The following is a 15,977-nucleotide window of genomic DNA, read 5'->3' as shown; positions in this document are numbered from 1 at the left end:
AATGACCAATATAACAGTAAAATTCTTTGTTGATGGTTTCTTTTACCGTTATAATTTACATAAATGTAAAAATATTTATATATGTATGCATGTATTTTTGAGAATAAATGATGTATACATTAGGCCAGCTGCCAGTTTTTGTAAATACCACGAGTTTGGTGGTTTATTTCGTCATTTATCTGTTATTAAGTTGTAAAGTCATTTTATGGAACGACATAAGTGTACAACTGTCTTATCATTTCTCTATATTATAAACGAGTTCGTGTCAGGATGAAATTTAAACTTATTGTGCTGTTTCAAATTTTTCAACTGTATTTTAGCGAAAAAACAATAGAAAAACGGCTGCTTTTGGACAAAGGAAACACAGGAACCGAGACGCAACTTTTAGAACAGGAATTGCAAAACTTAAGGAGTAGGTTCGTGCAAATTGAGAACGAAATAACAAGTTTACAAGCCCGGAACACTCAAACGGAGAACGAAAACATGGCTTTGAAGACAAGGATGTCTGCAATTGAGAAAGAAAACAGCTATTTGAAGACAAACATGGGCACCTCAGTTTGTATGAGTCTAAGTTTTGTTCATTATCACTATATATATATATATATATGATCATAAATTTTACACGAAATGTTTATGAAATACTAAAGCAGACTAAGAAGACTGTAACCAGTTTTTCTATAGGTGTTTTTCTAAAAAATAAAAGTATGTTCACTAGGTCGAGTTATCAGTGAGGAGTTAATTTTCAACGATATTTGAGTCGGTCATTTCCCAACTTTTTATATGTTTAATAGGATTTAATTGGTTGTTTAGTCGAATATTTTAAGTTTATTTTCTGCTAATGGTAGAACTATTTCACGAGGTCTCACTTTTCTCTAGAACAAACACTTGGGTTCCATTCGCGTACCTATCACTAATGGCGTGGACGTTCACCAGAATGTTGTTGATTCAAATAATGTTTACAATGAGCTTATAAACTTAAGGGTAGCTCTATATGGTGCTGTTAAAGTTATAAAGCTGTAACTACGATGCGTACGTTGGTAGCAACGTTGACATACACTTAATAGGCTTGGTCTGGGTAGGTTTTGCCTTTGAGCGTTGGCATCGATGGTGATTTTTAATTTACGCTTTTTGAGCTGCACTTTTCATCTGATCTCAACGTCGATGTGTTCAATGTCTTACGAACCAGTACTCAGTTTGATGGGAAATCGGTGTATTGGTGTTGTCAGGACATGCTATGACGATGAATTGTCAAATCATTTAGATAACATAACGTTCACCTCCTAATGGTTGAACTTGATCCTGGGTTGGGGATTCTCCCAAAAAACAAACCCCTCATATTTGGAAATTATTTTGTGGATCTAACTGTCAACTTATGACTCACGTCAATGAGACAAACAGCGAGCGCAGGTCGAAGACGAATTGGTGATGGGGGGGGGGGGTTGTAGTTGTTGATGAGGCACTCCATGTTGTAGTAGTTTTTTCTGGATCTAAGCACAAGCGGTTGACACTTATTCAGATACATGCATGTCTCTCTCTCTCTTTGACCATGTTCTTTATATAAGACCATACTCTGAGCAGAGAACTTGGTCTCATGTTTCCGTACTGATATATTAAAAACGTTTTGTTGTCAATGGTTTTTTTTATTTTTTTGTGGGCAAATGCTACGTTGAGCTTGTCCAAAGAAAATAAAGTTCATGGTGTTGGTCTAACAGAAAACAAAGTCTGTTCAATTTAGTACTAGTTATGTTGGTACAATGCATAAAAAAACCTTTTATTTATCAGCTAATATGAGACGGTATACGATACTTCCTTTCGCAGCATCGGCAATGGAATATTCATATAATACGAGCAGTGAATTTTAATCCCCATGCGCATTTATGATTAAAATACAGACAAAACGTACAATACAAGCTCAAAACTTCAGGCTTTATCTTCAACGCTATACCCATTTTAAAATTAATTAACATTTGAATAAAAAAGCCAACACTGAATCGGAATTTCCAAAATCAAAGACAACAGTTTTACATAACAGTCAATGATACTTAAATTAAGATCGATAAAAAATGTCACGTTTTGTCCTTATACACAATTGCACTGATTTAATCTCTTTTTAGCTACGCGTGTTTATAATGTCTGGGGACAAAAGACCTGCCCTACAGTTAATGGCACACATACGCTGTATTCAGGTAAATAAGCAGACTTTCCCCTCTGTACATGATATCAAAATGACTATGTAATAAACCCACCGCCGTTGCAAGAATGCCATCAATACAAAGGATGGATCTATTTGTAAGTTTGATTAAATTGAAGATAAATGGTATGATACGTCTTTAAATAATGATTCAGTAAGTTTCGTTTAATATATATTTGTACTCCTATACCATATTAAAGCAATTTTTAATGCTATTTTGCATCAGATTCAGTGATACAAAACCTGTTAACGTATTAATTTTCGTGGTTGCTAATTTTTTCGGAATCTGTCAAGTAAACATTTTCGCAGCTATCAGTTTTCGCAGTTCCCAAAAAGGTTCGCGTTATACAGTGTTGGAAACCAATTTGCCGGGTACTATTTTTCACTGATTTCTATCCAACGCGAAAACAGCGAAAATTAGTACACCGCGAAAAAAATACGTTGACGGTATATGACTAGCACCAACTCATTGATTCATTGTACAGGAATCTTGGCTGGAAAACATTGGAATGAGAAGGGAAGCGGTGTCAATACGCTTTGTGTCCCCCATGACCCAGACAAATTCGGGATTCCCATCGTCCGTTGATGGCAACTACTTTGCAAAACTGTGGGGAAGTGAATTTCAGTATAATTACAAAAATGTAGCTATCAACGATGACGCACCATGCGCTGTTTGCTCAGTAAGAGGAGTGTCTGAGATCCTCATGTTTCCCTCAAAAATATCTTGCCCAAGTGGATGGTTGAAACAGTATCGCGGATTCCTTATTGGTGCATGGGCTGGGGAATATGCCTCGGAGTACATTTGTATGTCCGACAATCCAGAATATTATGAGGGCACGAGATCTCATAACGATGACGGAAGGACATTATATCCAGTTGTAGCAAATTGTGGAAGCTTGCCATGCCCACCATATACAAACAATCAGTTTATACCGTGTGTCGTGTGCTCTACGTAAATTTGATACAAAATACCGTTTAAAATCCTTAGAAGCGTTTTGTTTTACATTGATTGTGGCTTTTAAATTTTTTAGCATATTTTGTATTGGTTTAAACTAATCTGAGCTGGAAAGTCAATTGATTGATACAACTTTGTACATTTGTGTAACCTATAATTAGTTTCTTATTTTTGTTTTAAGAAGCAACGAATGCCATTTTTGAACTGATTTAAGGTGTGTTTGATTGTGTAATATATTATCAACAGTGGTAATATTTTTTGTTAAAAAGGGGGGAGTTTTGATCACGCCAAAGTACTTAAACTCTCCCGCGTTGTTTCTTCCCGTCAAAAGTCAGGAATATTTGACCTTTAAATATCTTTCACTTTCAGTTTACTTTTTATGTTACTGGAATCTAAAAGGGCAACTATTTTGCTGTACCTGTGTATATTATTGTTTTGGACCAGATGCAACCTACCCTGTGGTGTGAAGGTTTCCTCGTCCTTAATTGAAGAGTTATGGGTGGTCTTGATCTGACACTGTATATCCTGATATGATTGTTGCCTCTTTTACATATTCATCTTATCCAATTATCGTTATATTTATACAGCTGAATATCGGGTTTTTTACTTCTATTTGTATTTATGGGCTGAATCAGAAAGCCGAAAACAAATATAACGAGATAGTTGTGGTGAATATATCAGAGACAACATCCCCACCTGGATGAAAATGTCAGCCCATGGCCACTTATTGGTCTTCATTCATTGAACGACAAGGAAACCCTCACACCACAGGACAGTCTGCAGCTGGTCTTACAACATAGTTATACATAAGTACAGTGAAAAAAGTACATGTTCCACTGTGCTATTGGTAAAAAAATCGAACGATTAGAGTACTCTCCGGGTTCATCGTGTTGTTTTAGTTCACTCTTTTTAAAGCTGCACTAACTGTCATTTTTGTAAATTTTTGTTTCTGTTTAAATATATCTTAACTTTGAATAATTTCTACTAAATTGTATCTTTCCTGTATAATTTCATTTGATATCCACAAATAAACTGCATTAAATACATGAAATATGTGTCTATATATTTATTGTCTTACAAGACAAAAAATCGACCTAGACAAATTTGTATGCATGTGACTTCTGGTGACCTTAATTCGCGCATGTGCTGTAAGGGTTGCTTCTTTAACAATAAATCTGATTGCAAAGCGAAAGTGGTTATTCAACGGCAAGGAAGACCGACGGACTCAAGTCGAAAAGGAAAAAACTTACAATATAACGCAAGGTTCCTTTTGAAATTTACTTATTGTGATATAATGTGGCTTAAATATGGTCATGATTTATTTGAAAACTAATCAAGAAATAGATTATATGAAATAAAAAGAAGACACGTGCTTACCTGTGTAGCCGTGTAATTATTTTTTACCAAGGTTAAAGTATGTTTAACCCAAGTGAATGTCCTGTCGGCAATACTCGGAAGTAATGGCGAAAAATAATTAGATCAGAGCTATCGATCTTCTCTGATAAAAAAACCGTTATTTTCACAATATTCTGTAGATATTATCGACATTTATTGCTTCAATATATGTGAATATATACTGTACAATATATGATATAACATATCGATTACATCGTACTCACAAGTAGCACATCAGCAAGCGTGCATTCTTTCATATAAAATAATTCATGTGTACTTCTGAACATAAAACATTTTCTCTGCTGAAGTTCTGATCATGCTGGACATTTGTAATAACATGCACCAAATTATTAATTGTCTATCTACCGTTTTTGGAAAAGTTATTGATACAAAAATTGAAACTGCTCGGTTTCTCAGTGGAATTTTGGATACAAGTTGTTTTAAAAATTCATTATTAAAGAAACGACAGGCAAAACTTCAATCACCATCAGAGGTATCTCCAACCTCTGTTTTCTACAGTTCATGAGTTTTCAGCGAATTACACATGACATAATATTTACGCTGAAATTTTCGTTATTTTTGCCACGGTTAAAGGTGGAATTCTAAAAAAAGTCTCTAGTGGTGAAATAGTTTCAACCTGACCTGATTGAAAGAAAACGTGACACTATAGTTTACATTTATACGAACTTTTATTTATTTTCGACAATATGGAATATATTGTAATGACCAAACATTTATCAAAAATCATTGTTCCATTTCCTTGTAATGATATTTGCTTTACCTGAATTCTTTGCAAATTCATCTTTACCTGAAATTTCTTATGCGGTAAATAATATATAATATCAATGTTTTTACCTGTCAATTAACAATCGATGACGTAACTTTCTGGATCGCAAAGTACAGTGATAAGCAATGTGACATCCAGACAGATGGTACTACAATAAATCAAATTGTTGTCTATTTTCACAGACCTTAACATCGTTTTGTTTAAAGAACACTCTGATTCGTGTTCTTGTTATTGTTGTAACCAAATTATTGTTTAGCACATTGTGTATACAAACAGAAATAGTTATTATAATGCTGCTACGATTAAATTTTGTCTTTATCGCCCTGGTTCAAATACAATCAAAATCTGTTCATATTGAGAGCATATTGATCCAAATCAAAATAGAGGTCGAAAGGTATATGCTGTCAAATGAAAGATCGGTGACGTAACTCCCTTATCACAATGCACATCGGTAGCCTACGTTATATCCAAATGGTTTGTACTATTTATCAAATTGTTGCCTACTGTCCAAAACTTTGACACTTTTGTAGGAGCATGTCTTGTTTTAAAACAGTATGATTTGCGTTCTTGTTATTGTTGTAACCAAATTATTGTTTAGAACATTTTCCTTACTGTTTTGTTATATTTTGTTGTAAATACAATCAGAGATGATAATTATAATACTGCTACGATTAATTATTGTATCAGTGTCTCTGGTTCAAGTACAATCGAAATCGGTTCAAAATGCAACCCTTGACAACAACATGTTTGTATCCAAGGAATATTTTGAGAAGCGTATGAAAAATGTAACGGATTTAGTTTCCAACCTCATTGAAAAAGTAAGTTTTTTTATACAGTAATATAATCCTTTTGACGTTAAATCAATTCTAATATGAGAAATATTACGCAAATCATTGACAGGATTGATATACACTACTAAATTTAACTATACATTCATTTATTTCCTTAATCATGTAGATGTTTTCAACTAACAATCATTAAACTTATTTCATACATAGTGCTGATACATGGGAAGTGTCGTGATAACATAATTACATATAAAATAATAGACAGACTATCAAGAGTTGTATTGTGGAATTTTCTACTTTTTAGTGTCAAGTCAGTATCAAAGAATAATCAAGGGAACCAAGGTTATAGCGGTAATCAAAAGAATGTAATCCAGGGACAAGGACCAGACATGGAAAACAGACATACACAACAAAGAACATAAAGTAACTAAAATCATACATACAAAGTAATAGAAGGAAATGAGCAACTCGGACTCCGCTAAAAACTGGGAGCATGGACCAGGTGCATCGGTATGGTAAGCGCCCTCTGCTTTTCTAGAAACACTCGCGGAGTTGCTCATAAAAAGTCAAGTTCGGGATAGACGATAGAAGAATGGAAAACTATGACACGTTGAACAAATCAGTTTTCATGGCCCAGATGGATACACCGTAACGATCCACGAGTTTATGATGACGACCATAAAAACTTCTGTAGTGATTACTTCAATCTTGTAGCAACATAATCCTGTTCCAGAAGCATATTTTAAAGAATTCTAGCGCAAACAAAAAGTCCGCGTAGTTTGGGCAGGCGCTGAATTCTGAATGAAAAGTCACGTATGTCGTAAAGTTTGGTCAATAGTTTTCCTTTACCATCAATTTCTAAGTGTAGGTCAAGATATGAGGCTGACTTCATAGCTTCTGTAGTATCCTTTATCTCAAGTTCACTGGGATAGATGCCATGTATCAAATCCCCGAAATTAGGATTCTTTAAAGATAATACGTCATCCATATAGCGGAAACTGCGATTAAAGGATCTAGCTAAACCATATTCCTTCTTTGGGATCAGATACCCTTTAGCAACCAGAATGAATGCATATAAAACAATTAAATTTTGTGTGTTTTTATATTTTGTTTTGTCAATCATCTTTTAGGGTGAAAAATCATTTTACTACATGTAGTTTTATAAAGATATTGTTCTCACTGCATTTAGCAGATATCATGGATATAACCTTTCTTTCTTCCACAAATACACGGAAGTTTATGTTAGTTACAGTACATTTGTTAAGCATTTCAACAGGAACGCTTTTTAACCTTCGGTTTTGAATGTTTTATGACTTGCATATTAAATTGTTGGTGGTCGTTTGGGATATCTTCTGTTTGCCATATAATATTAACCAGAAGGTGATTTGTTCATTATACATGTAATGGTACTAGAGACTGTTTAGCATGCCTTTTTTGTTGACTCTACTAGGTAAAAATATGTTACATATGACTAAATGATGAAAGAGTACCTTCTATTGCATCGTTTAGTACGTTTAATGTTTGTGAATCAAATGAGCACTTTAGTCGATGTCATAATAAGCAGTTTTATATTTATTGATCTTGTCAAAAGAATTATAATATGAATATAATGGAATAAAAATTGATTTTTTAAATCATAAATACTAATTACATCAGCCATGTAAATGAAGGGGAACGCGTGTGGATCCAGACCGCTCGTAGCTTCAAAGAAAACCCTTTTCAACTCAGATTATGATTGCAATATCTCTTTTATGTGTGTTTTGTTATTCAAACTTTAATGGAACTTTTTTTTTTAAGTGCAGCTTGTTTGTACATTAGCAAGACCTTCACGGCATGCTAAAGTATTTGCAACACCATAATTATTTTGATAAATATGTTTTGAAATACCAGTCTTTAAGAAAAAAATGGGAAACATGAAACATGTACGTTTGAAACCCATCGATCGGACACGTACTTACACTTAAAAAGTCTCTAGTCAAAATGACTACTTTTTATATATATCTGCGTCACCGGCAACTTCTGGAAATTTGACATTTAAAAAAAATGACCGTTTTTTTTTTATAGTAAATTGCCGTTGCAAATATTCATTTGCAATTAACTGACTCATTCCACCTACATGATGTGCACAATTTTGTCTCTATTTTTTCAACGTTGTCAAATTATAGCTTATTTCTTACCATGTTTCACCGACAGACAGTTTCTGACAAATACACTTGAACATGTTGCGACTAACTTCAGTACATGTTAACACGAATTGTTGCCAAATCAGTCAATATTGTAAATACATCATGCTTGACCCATTACTGATCACAGAACGGCATGAAGTAGTTAAGGATTTTGAGAAAACCAAATTGTTCAAACAGTTGGTACAGCTATTAATGGATGCATAATCATAATATATTTTATGTTGTTTAAAGATTTAAGTGTCATTTTTATAAGAATGGAGGGGTGAAATATGGTGAGACAAAAACACCATTTTAAAAGTTAAGTCTGACTATTTGCACCATCAGAATCAGGGAAAAAAGACGTTCCATGCTTTTCCATATTTATTGTGGTAAATTGAGTTATAATTTCATTGAAATGCATTATAAATGAACAATTCAAGTGGAGATAACTCCGTCTAAAATATCATCTGAAATGTTTCTGAGCAAATCCAGTGATGAAAAGATCAATTAATTTTTTTTTCGAAATAGGGAAAGAATCCTTGATTAAAAATTCATATTGTCAGGTTGGATGGTTTTTGACATGTATGCTTCTTATTTTTGTCCATTTCGCCTGATTATTACAAAACCTGACACTTAACAAAAACAAACCAATCGAGTAACGCTCATTTGATGGTTTCAATGATTCTATAAGATGAACCAGTGCTTTGAAATCTGTTACAGATATCTGTACTTTAAAGCATCATATCTGCTCTGCCAAGATTAGAACATCTGAAATGTAGTGCATATTTACATGTATAACATGTACATTTATTTGCTTTAATTGATATGTTTATAGTTTTAGGCATTTTACGTTTATAAATAGGATTTAAAAAAAAAGAATTTCACGGAACAGATACATAAGCTATGCCGGGTACATTCATTGTCATAGTACGTAGCAAAGGCTAAAATAATTCTACAAATCCCTGTTTTAGGTTTTTATCAAATGTTTTAATGGGGGAAATGTACTTGTAAAATATTCAATGGCATAATCTTCCTATATCTTACCCTTGAGATTTAAACATATTCGCAATCTCGAATTGTGATTCCAAACACATGGCTGTTTTGTGAGAGTATCAAGTTGTGTGCAAATTTAACATCGATAAGAATGCAAGACAGAACAAATTTAGAAATTTAATAACGAGGCCTGTTGAAATAGAAGCATTGCTCTTACTTAGAGGGTCTTATATAGGGTATGTAAGTCTCATTCTAGTTGCGATTTCTTTACCAAAATTTCTGGCATAGAACGTATTGAAAACCGGAGACCGATCTGCAATTTTATTGTTTACTTCCGGGTACTTGAAACGCTGTATAACGATGCAAAATCTTCTATTTTATTTTTTTTCTTAATACCTTTATAATGCAGAAATCGATATTTGTCATTTTTCATCGAAAGTTTGTACACAAAACGATGTTTTGCCTTTTACACTGAACTTAACACTATTTAAATGAAAATTCTCCATGCTTTTGAACGGTAGACTAGGACCCATTCTCAAAAAATCACGGGGTCACAGGACGAGACTTACATACCCTATTCCCAAGTCATGCATTTTCTAGTGGGGTTTGATTATTGTTCTGTATAGTGTCCTATGATATAAAACACAGAAACAAATGAAACACTTTATCGCACCAGTGAATATGCAGACATAACTGTTGATTTAAGGAACACATATTGACAATGTAGGACAACTGAGTCATTTCAGACCTTGAACTTACATTAGAAAAAATATCACAAATAATAAACAGCCAACATGCTATGTTAATCGATTATTCTTTTGGAATTCCAAATCTATTGTTGCATGTGAGAAATATGAACCAACAGCTCGGCATTTTTGGTAAACTACAACTGTATTTTTTGTTAGCATGTATGATCTGTTGTACAATAGTATATGACTTCAAACAAAATGAGATAGAATATTTATAATAGAGTTTTTTATATTACAAATATTTAGGGCAATGACCGCAACTAACACTCAGTCTACTTGCAACTTTCTCCGGCAAGGTAAAACAATCACCAAAATGAACCGTATCTGAGGGCAGAATTCCTGATCCAAGATAGATAATTGTTCAAGATTTAGTTAAATGACGGAAGGGTTGTTATTTACCGTCAATGAGAGATTCTTCATTGGATTTAATTATGTTATATAATTTCAAAGTTGAAAAAGACTCACCGTCATTGAAACAGTATCATAAGTGCACCTCTACAACTTGATACATGTTGGTCAGTCAAGGTAAGTTAAACTAAATTGGTGGTTTAATTTCATGTAAAGATAAAACTTTACTGATAACCAATTGCCTAGATACCACACGTAAAATGCACAAAGAAACAAACTTTGAAACAACAATAGAAAAATTGGAGAATCGAATAAGGAATATTACCGAGTCATTTACTGTTGGGAAAAGTAAGGTTAAGTAACATTTTTAGTATCAACAGCAGGTTTTTCGTAGAATTATTATGAATGTTATTCATCGTAGAATGCGTATTTTCGTTTTTAGAATGATATTCTTTGAAGACTGCTTCTTTTTTAGAATGATATTCCTGTCGAATGCTTCTTTTTTAATTATATTCTTCGTTGGATGCTTCTTTTTAGAGTGACATTCTTTTAACAATTTTCTAATGGCAGTTGAAGTGAAAAATTTGGCTCTAAACCAAAACCAAAAAAAGTAATGTTATTTACAGATTTAATTGTATCATAACATTATAAATTATAAAATTGTCATGTAACTTCACATAATTGCTTTTAATTAAGGATTGTTTTACTTTTTTTACAAGCCTTTGAAATAATATGATGTCATATTTAACTAAATAAAAATAAACTTATTATGTATTAAAAATTCAATATTTTTGTTCGTCACAGGTTTTCTTAAAAATCATTACCGAAAAGAAAGCTTTCCATTTTCATGAGACGACACATTTCTAGTTCTTATAATTCTTTTGGGCCTATGAATATGTGTATATAATAGAGTTGTGCAATACTAGCACTTACATATTTATTTCTTCTTAGCTTTCCACAAAAGCAGTGTACAAAATTATTTGATTTTAATCAGTTGCTAGCATTTAAGATATTTCGTTCAGGTATACAAAATTGCCATTTCTAAATGTTCCTTTCTATTAACGGAATAAGAACTGCAATCAGCAATGAATTGAAATTTAACATCTTATAGATTCGAATTAATATGTGTATATATAGATGACAATTTACAACCTTACATATCTCAAATATTATTTACCTATATTTGTCGTAGCACAAAATTTAAAAAAACTCGAAAACCTTTAAATATTGAGTTTTCTTTCCTTGTAATAAACACGGGGCTACAATAATGTTACTCCTTTGACATTCTAATGTAGAACTTATCGGTGCTGAATTTAGCTAACTATTTAGATATTTTTGGTTTTGAATACTTCTTGTATACATCCTGTTGAAAATTTGAATTCCCTTAGTATGTGGCTCTTTTGTCGATGTTAAGACGTAACTCCTTGCAGCATACCTAAATATACCTATATATGTGTGTGTGTGTGTTTGTGTGATTCTAATTTGTTTGCATTTTGTTATCATGAACATACAAAAAATAGCTTTTTAACCTTGCAAAATTATGTCCAAATATATAAATAATTATTATTTCAGAAGTTAAACTAATAAAATACGCATTCCGCATGGAGGAATTTTGCTCCTCTATGACCCAAATATCATCATTTGTTTGGATTTAAAAGAACAATGTAATGTTTTATTCGAAACCAAAATTATGACAGTATTGTTAATATATATGTTTTTCTATGAATGATTTGCGGTTCTTGATAGTAATTAGAAATCAATATATGTATTTATATAATAAAAGCATCTTTGAGGGATTTTCAATGTACAGTAAACTGAATGTTTATTTTTCTTTGGCATAAACAAAACAATTGACCAAAAATCCACAAATAATGAAATATATAAAATACTAAATATAAAAAACAAACAGAAAAAAATAACATAAATGCTGTCATTTTCGGAATAACAATCCTCTGGTTAAAAATGTATAACAAATACGTTGTAAAGTTTGTGCTGGATAAGGGTGTACAGAAATAATTCAAATCCAATATATATAAAGCAACTATCGTTATGCCAATTTAAATCCCAGATAAAGGGGCATTTTAGATTACAAAATTAAACGGATTATTTTTCATAGTGGAATAAAACGAGGACTTTGGAATCTAAATTTCAGGACAAAATATTATTTTTATCTTCGGGATTCTGAACTTGGTTTGTAACGGAAAAAAAATCAGAACTTTTTTGCATGTGGGACGGTCATGAATAAATTTGATAAATCCATATAAAATCGATAATAGATAAACGTAATTACTTGTGATGAACAAATACATGCATTAATACATTTTTTTAAACTTAATACGATTCATATGTTTTATGGTTAGAAAGGGTTTGATGTAAGCAATAATCAGGTTTCGTACCGAATTGAAATATCCTATGTTTTGACGCTTTCCTGACTGACTAAAAGTTAACAACCAGTCAGAATTAAAATACTTAAATCTAATCACTTGACTTTTTTTTTGTTGGAAATTTTGTACTTTGCAGTAATTGCCAAATGCAGACATCTAAATATTGAAAGTAGACATATTTTAGGAGACAATAATCATAGTCCTATACATGCATCAAGGGTGAAAGGTGGGGTGGGATGGGCCAGAGTCTCCCTATATGGTCTATGGACTTACTGTGTCTATCCTAACTTAATTCATGTTTTAACATAATTACGAAAACAAGGAATGGTTTTGCTATCCATAAACATGATGTTTTTTCTACAGAATATAACAGTAAATTGAAGCTTTTTAAAGTAGTATGCGATGTTTAATTTTGGTGGCAGAAATATCAGCCCAAGTCACATTCAATTATCTTCAACTGTTTTACAACGTACCGGATTGCTTAGTGTCGGCATAGTTTTCGTTCAAATTATCAAACCGTTTGTTTCATTTCTTTTATTCTATGTTTTTACAATGTATTCTTCTTGAGGTTATTTTGCTTTTGTTATTTGTTTTTGTTTTGTTTTGTTTATGTTTTCTTTTTTTTTTTGTGTGAGAATTTCGGGGTTGGGGTTGGTTGATAATCGTAGGACGATTATATTAGGTTTTAATATGTGTCTTCATTTTGAAGTTACAATGTTTAATGATTCTTACATTCGATTATAAATAAGGGTTACTTTGGCAGCCAAAGAAGACAAGAAGGCTTTTTCATTAACATCTATAGTAAGTTATAACAATATATAATTCTCTTATTGATTTGAATGATTCATTGATAATATGAATATTACGAAATGAGTTATAAATATTTGTTAATCAATTACAGATATTAATAAATGAATTATAAGTTATGGATATTTAAAAAAGGAATATTATTTTTCATATGTCAATGATAAATATTAACGATTCTTTTATTAATATCTATTAATCATTGGAAAGTAAATCATTTATAAATATCCATATCCTCTGTAAACATACACTCCCTAAATCAATACTGAACAATACACCACTGCGAATAGAAAAAAAAACAAATGTTTATGTTTAAGTGTTTAAATTTCAACTTTAAATTTTCAATGTACCGACCGCAGAAATTCGAACATCAGCTACATTTAGTTGAGATCAACTTTTTGTACAGAACTATGTATTATTCAAGCAGGTTATATAGTAACAGTGTAACAGTGGTTTATGTATATAAATATGCAGAACCTTTTGTTGCGGAAACACATTGTTGCAATTCAAAACATTCTTCAAAGTACAGATCAATAAGGAAAAACGTGATTCAATCAAAAGACAAATTACATCTTTGGTTTCACGCTATTATCATATTTCAACTAATCTGTCATAATTTTTCTTCTGTCAACATTCCACCTCAGGACAGTATTCGGTATCAAGAGTGTATTCCTACAAGTGTTGAATGCCGTAAAGGCATCACAATTATTTAAGTCCTACAAATGTACGATAAATCTTTATATTGACATCTATGAAAATTATTATTGATTCTAACAGTATTGAAATAAGTCCAGCAGGTGAATGATTATTGAATGTTTGTGTTCCTTTACTGACATCTTGATTGTCTGAAACCTGTTCTCATCAACTCATCTTTCTTTAATTTTAGATAAAACAATGGAATTAAGTCCCCTGTACTTTCACGTAAAATGGCGGAAGCTGCTAAAACATACAACAAGAATTCAATTGACCAGTTCGGAAACGTTTTTTATAATAAAGGAAATCATTTCAACTCGGGTGATAATATCTCTCTTGCACCTACGTCGAGTGTTTACCTTTTTTCTTGGCCTGTACAAACACAAAGTAGTAAGAACAGACAGACTGAACTTCGTATCGCAAACTTCGTGAAAGAAAAGATGGTTTTCGCTCTTGGTTCGGTTGGTATTTTATCGTTTACTCGCATGGTCATCAGTAAAGTAAACAAGTGACCATGTTTGGATACAGACAAGCGATACTTGGACAGAAAATTTGTTCACAAATTATTATTCAACACAAAGTTCATTCACGGGAGTTCTTCTTTTTATCTAGATGTCTATATAAGTTTTAATCAAGATTGCTAGCAAAGCAGAACTGTATTTTGTAGACACGTTCAAATATAATTATAATTTGCTTCAGTCATGTTACAATCTCTGTTTAGCAAAAGTGCACAGGGCACTTTGCAGGAAATACAACTAATTTGAATTTGGTTATATGGTTAAGTTAGAATAAACAAATAAATCAACAAACGAATAACACAATGAATTATAAAGAAAATGTTTCTCACTATTGAACTCCATCATGTGATATATTTTTGTATCTACTATGTGGTTTTCCATACGATTGAGTTACATTTTAGTATTAACTCTTGAACCAATTTGCTCATATTCTTCTAGAGTGATGATGTAACCAAAGTCACTTTCATATTCTATCTGCCTGTAAACGCTTGCATTGTGTAACTGAAGTCAAATTCAAGAGAACAATACTTACCATAGTTATTGTTTGAATAGTTCGTTGAATTAAATATTCATACATATATCTAATTTTGTCATTCAACCCATAAACATCTGTCATGTATCAGTACTTTTATGCAAACAACAAATGAAGAATAATAATAGGATAATTAATTGGAAAGAGTGAATTACCAATTGATTATCCTATTTATTATATAGATTTTCTTCATATTTTATCGATACTTTCAACATGAATTGTAAATTTTGTGATTGGCGGATTTATATAAAAGTTGTGACATTTTGGCGGGAGAAAGTCCGAGAGTGAGATTACTGTATTTATTTCACAGTGTGAATTATCGAAATTTATTACACTGGGAACATTCGATAAAACACTGCTATCTGTATAAAAAATTAGTGCACCACCTTTTAATAACTGAGTTTTATATTGAATGAAATGTGAACTAAATATCAATTGCAGTAAAAGTTACAACTTCTTAACAATAAAACTAAAGTTCAAATTGATATACTTTGACTTGTTTGCATTGTTTTGTTGGTAAATAGCAGAACCACAGGATAAAATAACTAAATAACACTAAAATTAAAGAAATCACAAGTTTAGCTTTTCAAAATAAAATCTTGCCGTCTTTGTAGCTTCTTATTTTTATGTTTGAAGTATATAAATGAAAATTTAATTAAGGATTTGGCATTTTGT

At 31.9% G+C, this 15,977-nt stretch overlaps 1 long non-coding RNA gene and 1 pseudogene across 2 annotated transcripts; both read left to right on the top strand.

The window, feature by feature from the left end:
* Positions 1–210: 210 nt before the first annotated feature.
* On the top strand, positions 211–4,197 carry LOC148606646 (uncharacterized; annotated as a pseudogene). The gene is made up of 3 exons (XR_015915300.1): positions 211–559; positions 2,115–2,186; positions 2,677–4,197. The product of XR_015915300.1 is annotated as an uncharacterized LOC148606646 (transcript).
* A 1,568-nt stretch (positions 4,198–5,765) lies between these two features.
* On the top strand, positions 5,766–14,439 carry LOC148606645 (uncharacterized). The gene is made up of 3 exons (XR_015915301.1): positions 5,766–5,802; positions 10,270–10,548; positions 13,505–14,439. It is a non-coding gene; the product is annotated as an uncharacterized LOC148606645 (long non-coding RNA).
* Positions 14,440–15,977: the final 1,538 nt, after the last annotated feature.

The sequence above is a fragment of the Perna viridis genome, chromosome 9 (genome assembly GCF_037379345.1).
Source record: "Perna viridis isolate PV_CMFRI_1.1 ecotype Kerala chromosome 9, ASM3737934v1, whole genome shotgun sequence".
NCBI lineage: Eukaryota > Metazoa > Mollusca > Bivalvia > Mytilida > Mytilidae > Perna > Perna viridis.
The sequence above is the reverse complement of the archived record's forward strand: the minus strand, read 5'-3'. Positions and strand labels throughout refer to the sequence as shown.